Source organism: Leucopleurus acutus (genome assembly GCF_964270905.1).
Source record: "Leucopleurus acutus genome assembly, chromosome: 21".
NCBI classification, from domain to species: Eukaryota; Metazoa; Chordata; class Mammalia; order Artiodactyla; family Delphinidae; genus Leucopleurus; species Leucopleurus acutus.
The window spans coordinates 28,631,173-28,648,020 of record NC_139163.1 but is presented as its reverse complement, the minus strand read 5'-3'; the positions used below and the strand labels follow the sequence as shown (position 1 = coordinate 28,648,020).

The 16,848-nt window shown below is 39.7% G+C and overlaps 1 pseudogene across 1 annotated transcript; it reads right to left on the bottom strand.

Moving 5' to 3' along the window:
* Positions 1–7,329: 7,329 nt before the first annotated feature.
* Positions 7,330–8,131, bottom strand: LOC309977674 (MICOS complex subunit MIC27-like; annotated as a pseudogene). Its single transcript has one exon. The product of its transcript is annotated as an MICOS complex subunit MIC27-like (transcript).
* Positions 8,132–16,848: the final 8,717 nt, after the last annotated feature.

Here is a 16,848-nt window from a genome sequence, read left to right as displayed (position 1 = left end):
AGCTGCGTGGGACTGGGTAACGTAGTCTACTGATACTTGCTAAAAGAAAAAAAAGAAGCAGAGATATAGGTGAGGCCGAGCAGCTCTGACACTGAGAACGTATACAGTTTTGTAAGGACAGTCAAATAAACTGACAATCGAAATATAATGCACCCATTACCCACTGACTTAAGAGCAGGTTTGAGCTTGAGTTTCAAGAAATTCCCAACTTTAGCCCCAAGAGAACTTGCCCAGTTTAACTTCCTTAGAAATCCCTTGTGTTCTAAATGCAACTGTTTGCTCCTAAAGCCCACATGGGCTTCTTTTCCCCTCTGGGTCTATGAATTTCCCTAAGATTTTTCTTCTGTGCCATCACACTTTCACCTGACAAAGTCCCACCATTCCTTCAAGACCCATTTCAAATGCAACCGTGAAGTCTTCCCTGACTTCCTTCCCCCTTCTAAAGCATTTGCACCTCTTTGTAAGGCACATTTTTCACTTTATCTTGTATTATAATAAGGTCTTAGCTCATTACCAGACCACGTGCTTGAGAGGAAGTGTAGGCTAAAGACACAGCTGCTTTCTGTATGTCCTGAAACATGGAGCACGATGTCTTGAACAAAACTGGAATACAAGACATAAGCTTCGTTAAACTGAATCCTTGTTTTTCATTGACATTTCTTGTCTCTCCAATCCTACCTTGAACTCGGGAAGTCTCAGACATTCCTAACAGGGTGTCTTGTATGTGACCTATGGAGGATGGTATAGGGATAGTGAGAGAGACTCAGGTTCTCGTCCTGACTCTACCACGCATTGGTTGTGGGACCACTGCACATATTTAAGCTTCAGCTTGATCGTATATAGAGTTGATCTAAATGACTTCCATGTTACTTTCTGGTTCTAAGAACCAGTTCCATGGCTTTCCCACTACTCCAAGAACATCCCTAGGGCTCTAGGTTGGAAGCAAATAATTCACAGAGAGCCCGGTTAACAATTTAATTCAACAGAGAAAGGTATGCTTAGTTAAGTTGAAGCATCAGATTATAAGAGATAGAGAAAGAACAAAGGAGAGAGATCTTGGATAATCTGGGGAGAGAGTTGCCCTCTGGCATGGTTAGCCCCTGTAGGGTGAGGAAGCTTGCAAAGCACAGGTTCCCAGTACTGGTGGGGAAGTGGAGGCACTGCCACCCCTGGTGTAGCCAGGAATTCATCAGTGTGTGTTTTTCATCATCATAATAATTGGGATTTGATGGATGGGGCCCAGGACAACAAGGCCTCCTGCAATGTACTGGACAACCCCACACATCAAAGAATTATTATGTTTCACACATAATTTTCAGATGCCCCACTGGACATATAGTTGGGTGAAAACCCTGTTTAGAATTATCTGAGCCTAAATCAGTAAACTTGGGAGTCTGTAGTCTATAAAACACTAGAACACATTTTTACCCTGTTTTAAAACTCACTGAAGTTTTCAGTAAAGCATCAGTTCTGTAAATTGACAGAAAGCAGTACTTTATTGTATTTGGAACTTCAACAAAAGTTGTTCATCGTTTTAGAAAATACATCACTAACGGCAATGCCATTGCATTGTTTGAATCACAGTAAAATGTTCCCATATCAGTCCACATTCATGGTCAGTACCTTCTGGTGATTACCTGTAGAAGAGCAGGTATCTGAGTATTACCTGCTGTGTTCTAGTCATGCTTGAGTATTACATATTGAGACCCTCTCCTTGGATTTCCCCTTTCCATTATTGCAAGCAGGATGTCATATGATTTTTAAAGTTATGTCTATAGGTAGGTTATATTATTTATGAATTTCACTTTAGAATAACAAATGGAGTTGTTTAAAATACTTAATATAAAAAGGACATTAGATATAATTGGGTTGAGATCCACTGAGGTAAAGAATCAAGGGGTTCATGAGAAGCTGACCATAGAAGATTACATTTGTATTCATGTCAGGACAAAATTAGCCTTTGATTCTACTACATGGACTTGAAGAGTAGAGCTTATATGTAGTTCATCCATTTCTAATATCCTCATATCTGTTGGAATAAAACCAAAAAACTCTTCTCCTAATAATTAAAATTTGCTTAATGTTCTATGTTTTACTGAACATTTGCATTTAGAATATTTCATTTGGTTCTCAAGACCACCCCATGAGGTAGATCCAGGTCATTGTTATTATTCTTATTATTTGCTCAGGAAATTGACATAAAGAGAGATTACATGACTTGCTTTAGGTCACCTCTCTAGGTACGTGGCTAATGCTGGATCCACTTACTCAATCACACTTTCTCATCATGTCACTCACTCTGGAAGGATGGCATTTTATTGGTGAATGCACAGACAAGCACACTAATTCAAGCATGGATTCTGAACAGCAACGGAGTTCGTGTCTTCTAGACTTTCTGTGAGAATAAAATGAGGTAATACATGTGAACATGTTTAGAACAGAGCTTGGCATAAGAAAGGTACTCAGTACTGATATGTTTCTCTCCAAACTCTACGGCCACAAGAAGGTACCCTGGTTATTCTCCTAGAGGCAGAAAAGACTGTGTCTATGCTCATGTAGACCTGGAAGCATCTTGTGCAAGTTAAGAGCAGGCTTACATAGAGATCTTCCTGCTTTGTCAGTGGTCAGGACGTCTCAATGAGGCATCCTTCCCAGGCTAGGTTTTAAAATGTTTCCCATTGCACCACCTTTGTTAAAGCCACTCACTCATCAAAATGAACAGGTACAAGAGCTTGAGGAGAGCACAGTTAAGCACACGTTTGGATCTGTAGCTGTTCCCTACACTACAGCATCCGTGGAAAGCTTGGCAAACAGGAAGACATCCCACCCAGCCCTGGAAGTCTCAGGGTAGGCACTGAGGCCCCAGCACATGGCTCTGGATTTCCTCCCGCCCTCATCTCCCAAGCATGGGCCTAACCTGAATAAATAGAGGGGGAGGAAAACAGGAAGCAGTAAAACAGTTCAGTGGAAAGTAAACACGCAGCAAAGGCACGGGCCTTCTCTCTGCCTGTTAGGCTCTGTGGGAGGCTGAGAAAAGCAGAATCTATGAGGAAAGGCCCCTCTTGTGGTTTTGGTCGGTCTCCCATTCTGCCCACTCTTTCCCCAGCCTGTGCATGAACATACGCTCACATAACCCTGCTTCCCCACTCCCTGTCCTTCCCCTGGAACAGGCCGATCCCGTGGAGGGTGTGCAAGACCTCAATACATTTATTCTAAATTAAACTGTGGGTAGAATGCTATTTATCAACACTTTTCTACATTGTTCATCTCCCTCTTTGTTAAGCTTTTTACCAATGCTGTTGAAAGTGGAGTCAGTCAGTGATCCAATCATGCCCCTAAATGAATCACTGTCATACATGAAAAACTTTGGACCAGGGGTCTGGAGGTCTGGAGTGTTTTTCTAGCTCGGTCTCTGCTGCCTGTGAAGTCAGATCATTCCTCTTAGCTTCCTTGTTTGTAAAATGACAGAGCGGGAATAGATGATATCTAAGGAGAGAAAGCAAGACACCCTGTGTCCTAGTCTAAGGCCACGAGCATGCAGAAGCCCTGCAGCTACCATCAGATGTGTGGACTTTAATGAAGTAGGCATGATATTTACTTGTGGGAACATTCCTCTGTCCAAGAGATGGTCTGTGTCTGGGGCAGCCAATCGAGTGTCTCAGAGCTCCTAAAAGACATCCATGTGAAACGAGCAACGTTAACCTTTAATTATTTTGAAAGTGTAGTTGTAGGGTCTTCTAACACTAATTGGAAAAGGGCAGTGAACCACTTTGGGGTGCTAGTGTGTGGTCCTACACATAACAAAACATATATTCTGTAACATACATCTTCTTTTGCTTCTCCAGATCTTAATCGTTCGAGGAAAGATTGCTTTTAATGGAGGAGAGAACTAGATAACTTCATTCTCACACTGACTTCTTACTCTGATCATGACAGTTATCCCAACATTCCTTTGCACATGAGATTTGTTGAACATGACCTGTGGGCCAAAGTGATCTACAACCTCAAGAAACATCCTGAAACCTTAGACCATCTCTGCTCTGGCACAGGGGCGAGGAGCTAGGACTCTATGGCTGAATGCCTCCTAGAAGTTGACCAGATGGTCACCATCAAGGTCCCTGTGTCCTCACAGTGGGAGAGTGACTCCTTAGGCTTTGCCATGACTCTGGACCAGTGCATTTCCATTGTTCCACTCCTGACAGATGAAACTTGACTTTACATCAAAAAAGCTCTTTCCTATAACCCCTCTTGGGTACTAATAGGTTTTTGGCCTGAGGTTTACTGCATTATGATTTCTTGATGAAACTGGGGAAGGAGAGCTATGTTTTCAGAGGCTCTGTCAGTGCACAGCAGGTCCCCTCCAGACAAGGAGGCTACTGTGGAGTAGAAGAGAGCCTGCTGGGGCAGATCCCAGGCGGTTCGATTTAGGAGGTGCACACAGCTGCCAGGCACTGCAGAACGATCGTGATGTGCCGTAGGAATCCAGGTTTCAGGAGAGAGACTGAAGCACCGGATTCGCGGACTGGCTCCATAGGAGCGTGGCTGGGGTTCTCATTTCCCTCCCAGTTTTAGGGTATGAGTTCCTCAGTAACTTGATGGTGATTTCAGTGTAGTCCTACCCTGCCTGGTGTTTCCAAAGTTGATTTTGACTTCCTATCCTCTCATTCCATCTTTACCAACCTGCAGAGTTTCCGGGCCCAGGACCCCGGGGACCATGTTTCCTTTGAACTTTTTGCTCTTGGACTGAGGTCAAACGGATACCTTCGTGACCTTGGAAATGCAACTATTGCCAAGTCCCTGTACCACTTTGAAGTGAGTCACGATGCCATCAACATACTATCAGGATGGTCTTTGGAGCGTGGTATTATATTTGAAACAGAAATGTATACTTACAAATTACTAACACTAGCACCCCAAAGAGGTTTGGGATGAGAGTAAGTCATCATCCTGTCCCACTCCTCATGCATCCCCTGGTCAATTAAATTACTGGAATTCATATTATTAAAAATTGCATTTCTGAAAGTGTAATTCTTTGCATATTGGTCTCCTCTCTAGAAAGAAACATGAGCCAGGGATTATATCTTTTCATTTTTCTAAAAAAAAAAAAAAAATCAATGTTCAGAAAGAGTCTGGCACATGGAATTTCTTTAACAAATATTTATCAGTGAGTGAATGAAATTCATGTATGCTGATTTGAGACATGATACCAAAGAAATATATAACCTTAGCCAAATTTCTTCATATCTATAAGCATCTAATTCTATGTCTCAAAAACAAAAGGACTTTTACTAAATGATTTTGGAAGTTGCTTTTCACTCCAATATTCTAAGATACTTTTTCTTATTTCAAGATATCTGGGGTTCGGTTTTGTACAAATTACTATACAAGGGAAACAATAAAGTTGAAGTTATGGGCTTGTCTCAAGAAATACAATAAGTTAAGTCAATGGCGTTCCTAAGGCCCATTAAGAACTTTAACATCTTTCTCTGTGGTGGGTGATGCAAACTGCATTGTTCATTTATGCATTAATAATTCAGTGCCTAGGGCTAAAATTAGAGAGAGGGAAATATGAATACTGGCAGTGATTTTCCCCTCTGTCAAATATTAAAAATGAGTGAATGTGGTTAGGATAGGTATAAATAGTCATTAAAGGGAAATACTAGATTCACATATTACCATTTTTTTTTATTTGCCTTTAAGAAAGATCAGAAAAGAAGAGATTTTGAGTCAATTATGAAGAAAGAAGAGGTGACAAATGAAACACCTCAGAAAGAGAAGAAACACAGGAAATAAAGAGGCTAGTTCTCTCAGCTGTATCTCTAACCCACTGCAGTCACCACGTGAAAAGAATTTTGAGTAGAAGAAGTAAAAATGCTTTTATTGTACAAATCCTTTGTCTGAAGATAATAGAAGCCTACCTGTGGGAATTCCAATACCCTTCCAAATATTTTTTGGAAGAATCCAGAAGCTTCCAGGATTAAAAAGAAGTGCAGGGTAAGGCTTGATTTGTCCAGTCACTTTCTGCACCAAGTTCCTGCTCTGGAATGAATCACAGGCCTCTACTCTCTCTCTCTCTCTCTCTTTTTATTTTTTCTTAATTGCAGTATAATTGACGTACCCTGTTGTGTTAGTTTCAGGTGTACAGCAAAGCGATTCAGTTATACATCTATATATGTTTTCTTTCAGATTATATTCCATATTCTTTTTCAGTTCCCACCTCTGCTGTCCCTTCCCTACAGGACCTTTCCTCATGTATGGACACACCTTCCTTCTTGATTCATCAAACATCACTAAGCCAATGTGACTGTGTGTAATAGACTTGGTGATATTTGGGGAGTAATGGAGAGCTCTGCTGGATAGTACAGATGCACATGTAACGTGAAGCCATGTTGTCAGCCTTCTTGCCATAGAAAAGTTTTCAGAAATACCTTGGTCCTGCCAGTGGTTGGGACGGCTTTTACCATTGCTCTAGAACTGTCTCATTTCCTCTCCTGCTCTCCATCTCAGATCTCCATTCTCTTCTGAGGCATCAAAGAGAAAATCGTGGAAGTTTTCTGGGTGGGATTTCCCTTAATCATTAGGCTTCTGTTACTTTTGCATAATCAGAAGAGTCCAGAGAGGCTGAGTGACCAGCATCCCCTCAATACTTTCTTTTCTAAATGGCATTTTCCTCTTGCTTAACATATGTATATATAACCCCTTATACTTGTCTTCATAATGATGTCATTTTTTTGTCATCCAAAGTGGCCTGAGTCATATTTTGTGACTACCCAAGCATACAAATATTCCCTTTGCCTCTCCAAATTTGGCCGTATAGCAGTGTCACCTGAGGAGCATTTTCTTTTCTTTTCTTTTTGTCATAAAATATGGATATTTTATTCCAGCTCTGGGAAATGAAAAACAAAGAGGAGGAGGGAACACATCCTTCCACACACTATTCTAATTTAGCTGACATTAATTCAGAAAAGCTAAAGCAAATATATATGTGCAAATGTATACATATTTATAGATACACATACATATTTTTTCAGATTTTAGTCTCATCTGTGTTCATATTTTTATTTTTATTTTTTTTGTAAATACCCTTAAAAGTCACCAAATGCATCCTAATACTTCTACCTCTGTGTCTTCATCTATCATTTAATATTGTTTGGATTGTATTCAATTTGTGTTTTAATCACTTATGTGATTTGTCTAACTGTACATTCAAAGATATAAGGGAAAAACTTGGTTTAAATTATACTCTATGCATCACAGTTACCCATTACATGATTTTTTTCATCATTATTTGCAACTTCACACATCTTGTAGTTCTCTATGCAGGCTATTTCAGCTTCTAGTGCTGTACATACCTACATCTCTGGATGGAACGGTCCGTGATCCATGAGCTTGGGGTCAGGCATAAACTGTGTAGCACCTGAGGTGGATTCTGGTTTGGTCTTTGTTTCAGAGCTGAGTTCTGTTGGCAAGGCACAAAGGTTGTGAGTTGTTTTTGCAGGTATTTCTATTTCATCAGAGCTTCCTAGCTTAGTTTTTTCTTTTGGTTCAGGAAATGACTCCTTTTTGTTGTTTTTTGTCCACAATGATTGAACTGCTTCATAAATTTGCTGGCTTATAGCACATGCCTTTTTCCCAGTTACCTTTGCAATCATTACTGATTAAACAGGGTAGAGAACAGTTGCTCCTAAAGTGGCCAGTCCCAGTGGATAAGCAATTCTCTTAAACCTAGAACCTTTTCTTGCTGAAATGAAGGCTGCCAATCCTGAATCTGTAATCACTCCAATTTTCGGAAGAAAGTCTCGAGGTGGATTCTTCAAATAGACATATGCATCTTTTCCAAATTATACTGTATCCATTATCCCATTTTTCACAAAGACATAAACACCCTTGCACCAGCCAATATAATGACCAGTTGTAGTGCGGATGGATGCAAAGCCCATTTGTAAGTCACCGGGCTGTTCTTCAACAGAGACTGGAGAGGTGGCGCAGTATATATGGGGAGCTGCTTTGGTTTCACTAGCTGCTCCTTGGACTCCTCTTCTTTGGCCACACGCACTCTTACAGATGCACATATCAGACCTGCTGGCATGGTTGTCTCCTTTCCCATCCTAACAGCCGCCATAGCTTTGGCCCTCTCTGGCCAGGTATTCGCACGGAGAGTGTCTTGAGGAGCATTTTAAAAATGCATTATTTTGGGTACCATTTTAAGCCTAATAAGAAGGATTTGGGGAGGGGGGTTGATTGAGTTCAGAGCCCATGAGTCTGAAATTTTCAAACTCTTCACACATTATGCTTGGGTAGCTGGTCTCAGGACCGGCCATTCAGAGCTGCTCCCAGAAAGCACGATGGTCCGCTGTGGTCAGTCCAGTTTCCTCTGTTCTTTCACTCTTTCCCTTCCCGCATATGTATCCTGCCTCCTCTCTCCCTTCTGCTTTTTTCTCTCTTTCCCTTTTCATCCATCAGATATGAAGTTCCCAATATGTGCCTGGTACGTGGCCTCATACCCTCGCTGTTCTGCCCTGTCGTGTTAGAGTCACCCCACTTTTCAGTCTTCCTTTGCCTCTACCCAGTCCCAAACACCCCAAGTTCTGAGAAAGCAGCCTCTCCTTCAGAAGCATCTGTCACATAAGTCATCATCCCCCATCTCATATCCAGATATTCCAGGAGCATTTGAGCCATCTTTCCATAGTGGCTGTGATATTGCTTTGGAAATAATAAGACGTGAGTCCTGTATCTCATTTGATGGTGACCATTATCATTTGCACTGGACCTGCTCTTCAGTTCTATCTTCTTTAAAATCATTTATAGCTGAAAATGTCTTACTGGCCCAATGAGGCTGACGGCACCATTTATAATAATTTCTAGATAAGAGACAATGAAGAAGATTCATCTCATAGGAAACCAGCTTAGCACCTCCCTGGACAGTCCCAGGCCCAGGAGGAGGACACTCTGCTCAATTTCTCCCTCACTTTCTTTTTTTTAATTTTAATGCAATGAAAGCCAGACCATTTAGGAATTATTCTAATCCCAGTTTCAAGTCCCATCCTCTTCTCCAGTCATGCACGTATTTAGATTTTTATTCCTTCATTAACATGGGGAAAATGCAGACCATTATGACAGTTAGCAGACATAATTTTAGACAAATACAACTTATTATCAAATCAGCCTGCAATAAGTATTTGATGAACAGGGCTCTTCAATATAACTTCCAACACTAATTTAATGAGAAGTATCAAATGAATTTTTTTTATTCTGATATCTCCCATGAGACAAATGATACTTTGCAGGCCTATTTTTAACAAATGAATTATTGACTTAAACTGGCACAATTAATCACAATATAATGGGATCAGGGGATATTAGGGGCTCATTTGTCACAGCTGATGATGAGTACTGACTCTTCTGAGAAATGAAACTCTTTCATCACTCCTAGATTAACAGTTACATGCTTTCAAATTTCAATCATAAGGAACTGGCAGCATAGAATGAAAAGGAGCCAGACCGGAGGAGAAAATGGAAAAGGAGAATACAGAGTTTGTTGTTTGCAGTCAGAAATCCTACTTCTGCCACGACTCTTCAGTGAAGATAGGAAAATGATTCATTGGAAAGGCGGTGCTAGTGATGGGCAGAGAATCAGGACGGCAATTAACATTCTTGTGATCTGGGCTTAACTCTCCTATTAAAAATCTGTGTGACTCCTGACAAACTGCTTGACTTCTCTGAACTTCCTCTTCTTCATCTGCAAGATAAATACAGCACAGTCTCTCCAAGGAACGTTCTCATGAAGATCAAACAAAATAACCTGTGTCCTCATGTTTTGGACAGTTAGAAAGCAGAGTTCCCTTCATGTGATGCTTATCATCCCTTTAGGAATTGTTTGTTTTCCATCTCCAGGACTCATACCTACTAGATATTTTTGACTAATTGAAAAAAATATGCAGTAAAATGTGAAAGCCATATAAGGAACTCAGAAGGAGTAGGTTAGTCTGCTAACTCGACAGGCATGACAACTAGTCTCTCAAGCCCTGCTGTTATCAAAAGATGAGTCAGACGTGACTGTTGTTTTCTAGGAGTTCACAAACATATTAGGCAGACAGACAAGGAGTCACATCATTTAGACATATGAAAAAGTAAAAAGGCAAGACAATGAAGGATTTTTTAATATATATAAAGGCATACACATAGTTAGAAAAAAAAATAGTACAGAAAGGTTAAGCAACCGGTCCCTTCCCTATATGGTGACTGTACTTCCCAGTTTGTCCAATTCATTCCAGGTTTATGCTCATTTCCCCAGCATAATTGTTAATGGCATCTACTTTTACTCTCAAAATTGTCTTGATTTGACGATTTCAGTCAAACTAATCTTAACCATTTCTTTCTTCTATTTTGTTACTGCCAATATCTAAATAATATGATTATATCTTTATCTTCTTTATTTATCATTGTTATATAGAGTCCACTGACTTCCTACCTTTCTAGAGATTGGTGTAGCTCACACCCTTCCTGATTTCCCACCTTTTCTCCCAATATAGTTAAGTAAGAATCCTAAGTTTCTTCTTCTGTCCAGTCTGCAACTTTAAACATCCAGAAGACAGTCTGTAAAGAAGAGCTCTCTGGGGCTTCCCTGGTGGTACAGTGGTTGAGAGTCCGCCTGCTGATGCAGGGGACACAGGTTCGTGCCCCGGTCCGGGAAGATCCCACATGCCACGGAGCGGCTGGGCCCGTGAGCTATGGCCGCTGAGCCTGCGCGTCCGGAGCCTGTGCTCCGCAACGGGAGAGGCCACAACAGTGAGAGGCCTGCGTACCGCAAAAAAAAAAAAAAAAAAAAAAAAAGGAATAGTTTTCTGGGCTTCCCATTTTTGCAATGGTATTAATATCCCATCGTTCCCTTCATTTCTACATCCTCTTCTACCTCTTAACTGGCATTTGGTATGCTTTTATTTTTATATCATCAAGGTTGATTTTTCAACCTGCTACTTTACTTCTTCTTATCTGTGAATTTGCTACTCTTTTTCCTTGGTTACCTTTCCCCAATATGTCTTTCTGGGAAACTCCTTCTCACTTTTCCAAGATGCAGCTAAAATACCCATTGCTCGGTGACGTTTTCATTCAGCATTTCAGTCAAGCCAATTATTTCAGCTTTGTGCTTCCACAGATTATAATAGATTCCACTCTGCTACAATCACTGCTTTACATTGCAATGCCTCCTACTGAGTCTGAGCTCTTTGGAGAACATTTCAGTGTTCCCCAAGACAAGCAGTGTTCTTGGAAGACAGTGACCATTAGATAAAACATTTTTGTTTTTTTTAAAAAAACCATGTTTGTCTATATCAGTAAATATCAGTTCTGATTCAAAATGGTGTTTGACTTAAGCTCCTTTTGTAGCCTCTTACTTAAATACTTCTTCCTGAAATACCAATTAACGTATAGAATAAGATTTTTAAAAACCTCATGCCACCACCAAAATTTGACACTGACAGATAACCAGTGGCAAATACTTAATAAAGGCAGGGCTGATACTGTATAGATGCTTCAGAAATAAAGATTTGAGTCCAGGCAAGGAAGTCTGACTAGCTGAGGGAAAGAGAATATGGAATGAATAGAGGAAGAAAGAGTTTATAAACACTATGATAACAACCAGTTACATAAAAGAACATCATTTCCTCCTTACTTGGAGATATATATATATATATATATATATATATATATATATATAATCTCCAAGTGAAATGACATGGAACATTTGTGTCCTCTTCTGGGGAGAGGGATTTCCTTAGGTTGTATGAGGAATATGTTTGCATCTTGGGTGGAGTATTATTTTTCTATTACCTTTATTTAAAATTTAATATGGTTAAAAGATGTATACAGGGAGTCCGCATTGACAAGGGTTGGACTGTACTGGATTGTTTTATCATCAACTTTGTTAACATTTCCTAGAATCCCCTTTCCAGTTAGAGACAGCCACAAGAGGTACTAGTATGAGACTGGGGAAGTACAAGGTTATGGTGGCTTGGCTGTGGTGACAGACTTAGAGGAGCCAGAGGGTTCCAGCTTGTCTTTGGATCCTTCAACTCCATGTCCAGCTTTTCTCTTCAGCTGGTGTATCGTCAGACTCCAGCTTTTCTCTTCAGCTCGTCCATGGTCAGACTCCAGCTTTTCTCTTCAGCTGGTGCATCGTCAGACACTTCACTGGGACTTACGGATATCTTCCAAGATTTCTCTCCTCCGACGGCCTCACTTTAGTGGCTGGAAGCACTTCACTTCTCAGAGTAGCCTGTTACCGACTCCTCTGATCCTCGACATCCCCTTTCAGACATACACTCCCCGCTCCTCCCATAACTGTGTCATATCCAAGTGCATCATCCCACAACTCATAGTTTTTCTGCTTATGTGACTGAACGTCGATTGACACAGTTATCATTGGAAGAGACAAAGAAAAGAGTTTTAGGAAGAAAGGGAGAAATTCACAGAGTTACTGCAGAAGACTGTAACACATATCTGTACTTTTTTTTTGACCAAATAGAAAAAAAAAAAAACCAAGTTATGTAAATCCTGAATAATATAATTAATAAGGTAGTACGTGTAAATGTGTATATATTGATCTTTGTATCCTGCAGAGAATACTCTTTGTTTTCATCATTAATAAAACATTTATGAAATATTGATCTACATTATGTCTCAAAGAAAAAATTAAAAAAAAATTATAAAAAGCAGACACTTGGATCAATGGATAAGCCTGAGTATTTGTAACAGATGTCACTGATGATGGTATGGTGCTGGATTAGAAAAGATGTGAAAGGTAGCAATCAGTACAATTCAATACGTATTTATTTAATATTGTGACCTTGGGAAGGTAAATGGACTTGACCCTCACTTCCAGGTACTTATAGTCTCACAGGGGTGTGGGTAGGGCATTTGAGGCAGGTCTGGTGTTGAAATTGAGCATTGTGTGTCTTGGGGCTCATGTTGGAAGGTGAGGATGTTTTGTGTCAGGGAGTGATTGAAATAAGATTGTTTCTACATGAAGAAATCAGACAGTGAGAAACCTAAGAGCATTTTAATTTTATCCAATTGAAAGTGGGAGTTGCTGGTAGTTTGAGATGTTTTAGGAGGATTCACTTCATGGGCATGTAGGACAGATTGTGGTCAGGGACCAGGACTGGGGACACATTGCAATGTGGGATTCCACTAGAGAGAAGGGCTTTGTCACTTGAAAAGAAAAACTGACCTGCAAGTAGTGTTTTAAAAACTTGGGGGCTGTGTTGAGATGGGGAGGAAAAAGAAGAAGGAGTCAAAAGTGACTCTACCAATTTAAAACCTGGATGAGTGCTAGACTGGGGTCAACACTGACTGGAATAGGTTATTAGTGTTTTCCATTTTCTAAAATGCATTTTCAAACTTTCAAGAAAGATAATCACTTACATACATCTAACCTCTTGCCTCTAGAATCTTGTAGAAATTACCAAGAGATAATAATGCAGCTTATTCTGCGTTGGAAACTAGGAAAGGATGCAAGACAAGCTCCAGAAACTTGGAGGAAATTTTACTGGCTCAAGTGAGGGTAAAAATCTATCGTGTCTAGCCAAGAAGACATGCATTTTTCTGCATACTAAAGAACAGTTTGCCTGGGAAGTAAGCTGAAGAGACCCAATCAAATCCCTTCAATTCCCCACCCACCAAAGGTTCTGGGCAAGTGGAAGTTTGAGAATAGGCTGTGGGGTGGCCAGGAAGGACATCTGCACCCTATCAGCTGTTCTTGGTACCAGTTGGGTTCCAGAGGCTGCACCAAGCAGGTGGCCAATGGCGATTCTTAATCCTGGCACAGGCAACAGAGAATGGAGAATGGTCCCTACAATTTCTGACTGCCTCACCACTCCTAAGACAAATTCACCTGCAAAAAGACCAAGTCACCTCCAAGCCAATACCTCCATTTCTCTAATGCTGGTGAATTCCAGTGCTAGTGAATTCCCTCTTTTCTGGGGGGACGAAAAGTATTAAAAAGATTGTTTTTGGTACAACATCGATGACAGAAACCATGTCGGCTCATAATACCTTAATATCTTCAACTCTTAACTAACACAACTCTTTTTTTTTTTTGCAACGATTTTTAAGAAATGAAGTATAGTTGATTTACAATACTATATTAGTTTTAGGTGTTCAAAATATTGATTCAGTATTTTTACAGATTATACTCCATATAAAGTTATTATAAAATATTAGCTGCACTCCCTGTACTGCGCATTACATCCTTGTATCTTATTTGTTTTGTATATAGTAGCTTGTACCTCTTAATCCCCTTTCCCAACTTTTCCACTCTCCCACCCCTCTCCCTACTGGTAACGGCTAGTTTGTTCTCATATATAACCCTTTTTAAAATGCACAAATGGAGAAAAACCACTAGCACAAACATATTCTACAGTTTAAAATGATACCATTCTGCAGCATACGAGCAAGATTCTTCCTATAAAACTCAAACTGCTGCAATAGATGGAGAAATCACTGAACATTTCTAATGTATGTTCTCTATAACACTCAAGTAGATATTACATTTTTGAAATTTGAGCAATGTCATAGAAGTAACAATACGAAATCAGGAAAGACTGGATGAAATTTAAAAAAATGCAACTGTAGAATTTAAAACCTCCATGTGGCAGTGAACAGCTCAGTGGATACTGCCAACAAGCTGAATGTGAAAATAAAGGCATATTCTAGACATTCTGCCAGAATTCAAAGGAGCAAATAATAAATGAAAGAGGTTAGGGAACTGTGAAATGATCTGGGAAATCCAAAATATTCGTAGCAAGGCGTGCCTTAGAAAGTAAAGCAAGCAGCAAAACCATAGAAGAAAAATTTCTTGAGACAGTTCACAGAGCACTACCAGCAGTGAATAAAAATAATACCTTAGACACGCTTGACAGAATCTGGGATTTAAGAAGAATTTTCCCTTATTCAGACCTAGATCTATCTTCCTGCCCGAATTTGACACTCATGTTCCTGTTTAAAAATGCCAACATTCACTAGATGTCTGTAATGGACAATTGATTGTACTATTAGAAAGAAAACAATACATGTCATCAAAAATGAAAAAAAAAGAATTTAAAAAATTACCAACATTTAAAATGTGTAAATGGAACTCATTTGCTTGGGTTTTGAAATGAGTTGATAAGGTTAATGCAATTCTAATACAAAATTTTAAGAGGATGTATAATTAATCAAATGAAAGTTAATACTTTAAATCAGTGAATGGAGATGATTATTAAATAAATGGTGTTGGAATAATTGGCTAACTGTTGGAGAAAACATCTAGATACCTGCTTCATATCGTTTGCCAAAGAAATTTCTAGATGGATTAAAAAGATAAACATAAAAAAAATGAAATCATGGATGGCTTAGAAGAAAATGTAGGTGGGCATCTATCTGATATCACACAAAAGCAAAATATAGAGGAACATATTAATAGATTTTAAAACAGAAAAGAATGAAAACTCATATTAACCAGAAGAGCTATAAACAAAGTTAAAAGTTTTATGATAAATTGGAGAAGTATTTGCACTACCTATATAGACAAAGGTATAAATGTATAAATACAAGTGTATAAATATGAAGCTATGAATATATTTGAAAAATCCAGAAGAAAATATTAAATTCCATAGTAGAAAATGGGCAAGAAGCATAATAAATAAGCATTTTCAACACAGGAAGAATATGGTGGTTACTCACCAGTGAAACTGGAAGAATATAACCCATAGTGTTAGGAGCAGGTGTATCTGAGTTTGAAGATTGTAGGTGATTTTTATTTTTGGTTTTGTTTTGTTTTGTTTTTGCTGTGAACATGTTTTACTTTCTTATTAATTCTATTATTCTTGTTATACTGAGCTCTTAATCACTTAACTTCTTATTCATTTGACCAAAGTGGGATGATCAGAGGTGGGCACTCTCGAGAAAGGAGAGGCAGAGGGTGATTTCAATTTTTCATGGTAAAGTGATAATGGGACATCCAGGTATCACTTGAACATGGACTCCAGGATCTTGGTGATAGGGTGAGGCTAAAGATGCAGAAACTACCGTCTCTGGAGCCTACGTGGTGAAGCCCAAGAGGAGCCAGTGCTTTCTGGCACTGCGGAATGTGATTCTAGCATTTGATCTATGCAACCCCAGTATTATGAACCCAGATTCTTTCTACTTTCCTCTCTTGGTGTATGTTGGTGTGTACTGGCTGCCTGACCTGCAGTAACTCATTTCTCCAATAAAATATTAATGAATGAAGATCTATATTTCATACTGAATGAAATATTTAAAATGATCATTATGGTTATATTTCCATTTAGTTATTTTTCTTGTTTTGTGGAATGGCCATTGAGTGCAATCTTTCAGGGCTGCCTGTCCCTAAACAATGGACACTGAAGCCCTGCACTCACAGCATCAGGCGTTATCTCAGTTCTTGCTGCTCAAAGACACATATAACTGAATTTGTTTCAGACCCTGTGTTGCAAAAGAGAACGTGACATGAGATATGATGGTTCCTGGGGACAGTGTACCATAGGAACACAGACTACCAGCTCTGAGAGCGATCTACAGTTGGCCTCCAGGAGTGTAATTTTTCCTTCTTTCTTGAGCAAAACTTGTACTGAACTACAGAGTGCCATTTTGCAATAACTACAGGGCCGAACACGTGGCTCTGAGGGAAAAGCCATGAGAGTATAGCAGCTAGCAGGTCGTGGAGTGCCTGGCCTCTGCTTCCTGGGCAGAGGCCTGAGGAAAGCAACACAGGTCTATAAAGGCAATTTTTACAGCAACTGAGAACCCAGCAGGACGTGGAGATGGCAGAAGAAATCATAAATATAGTAG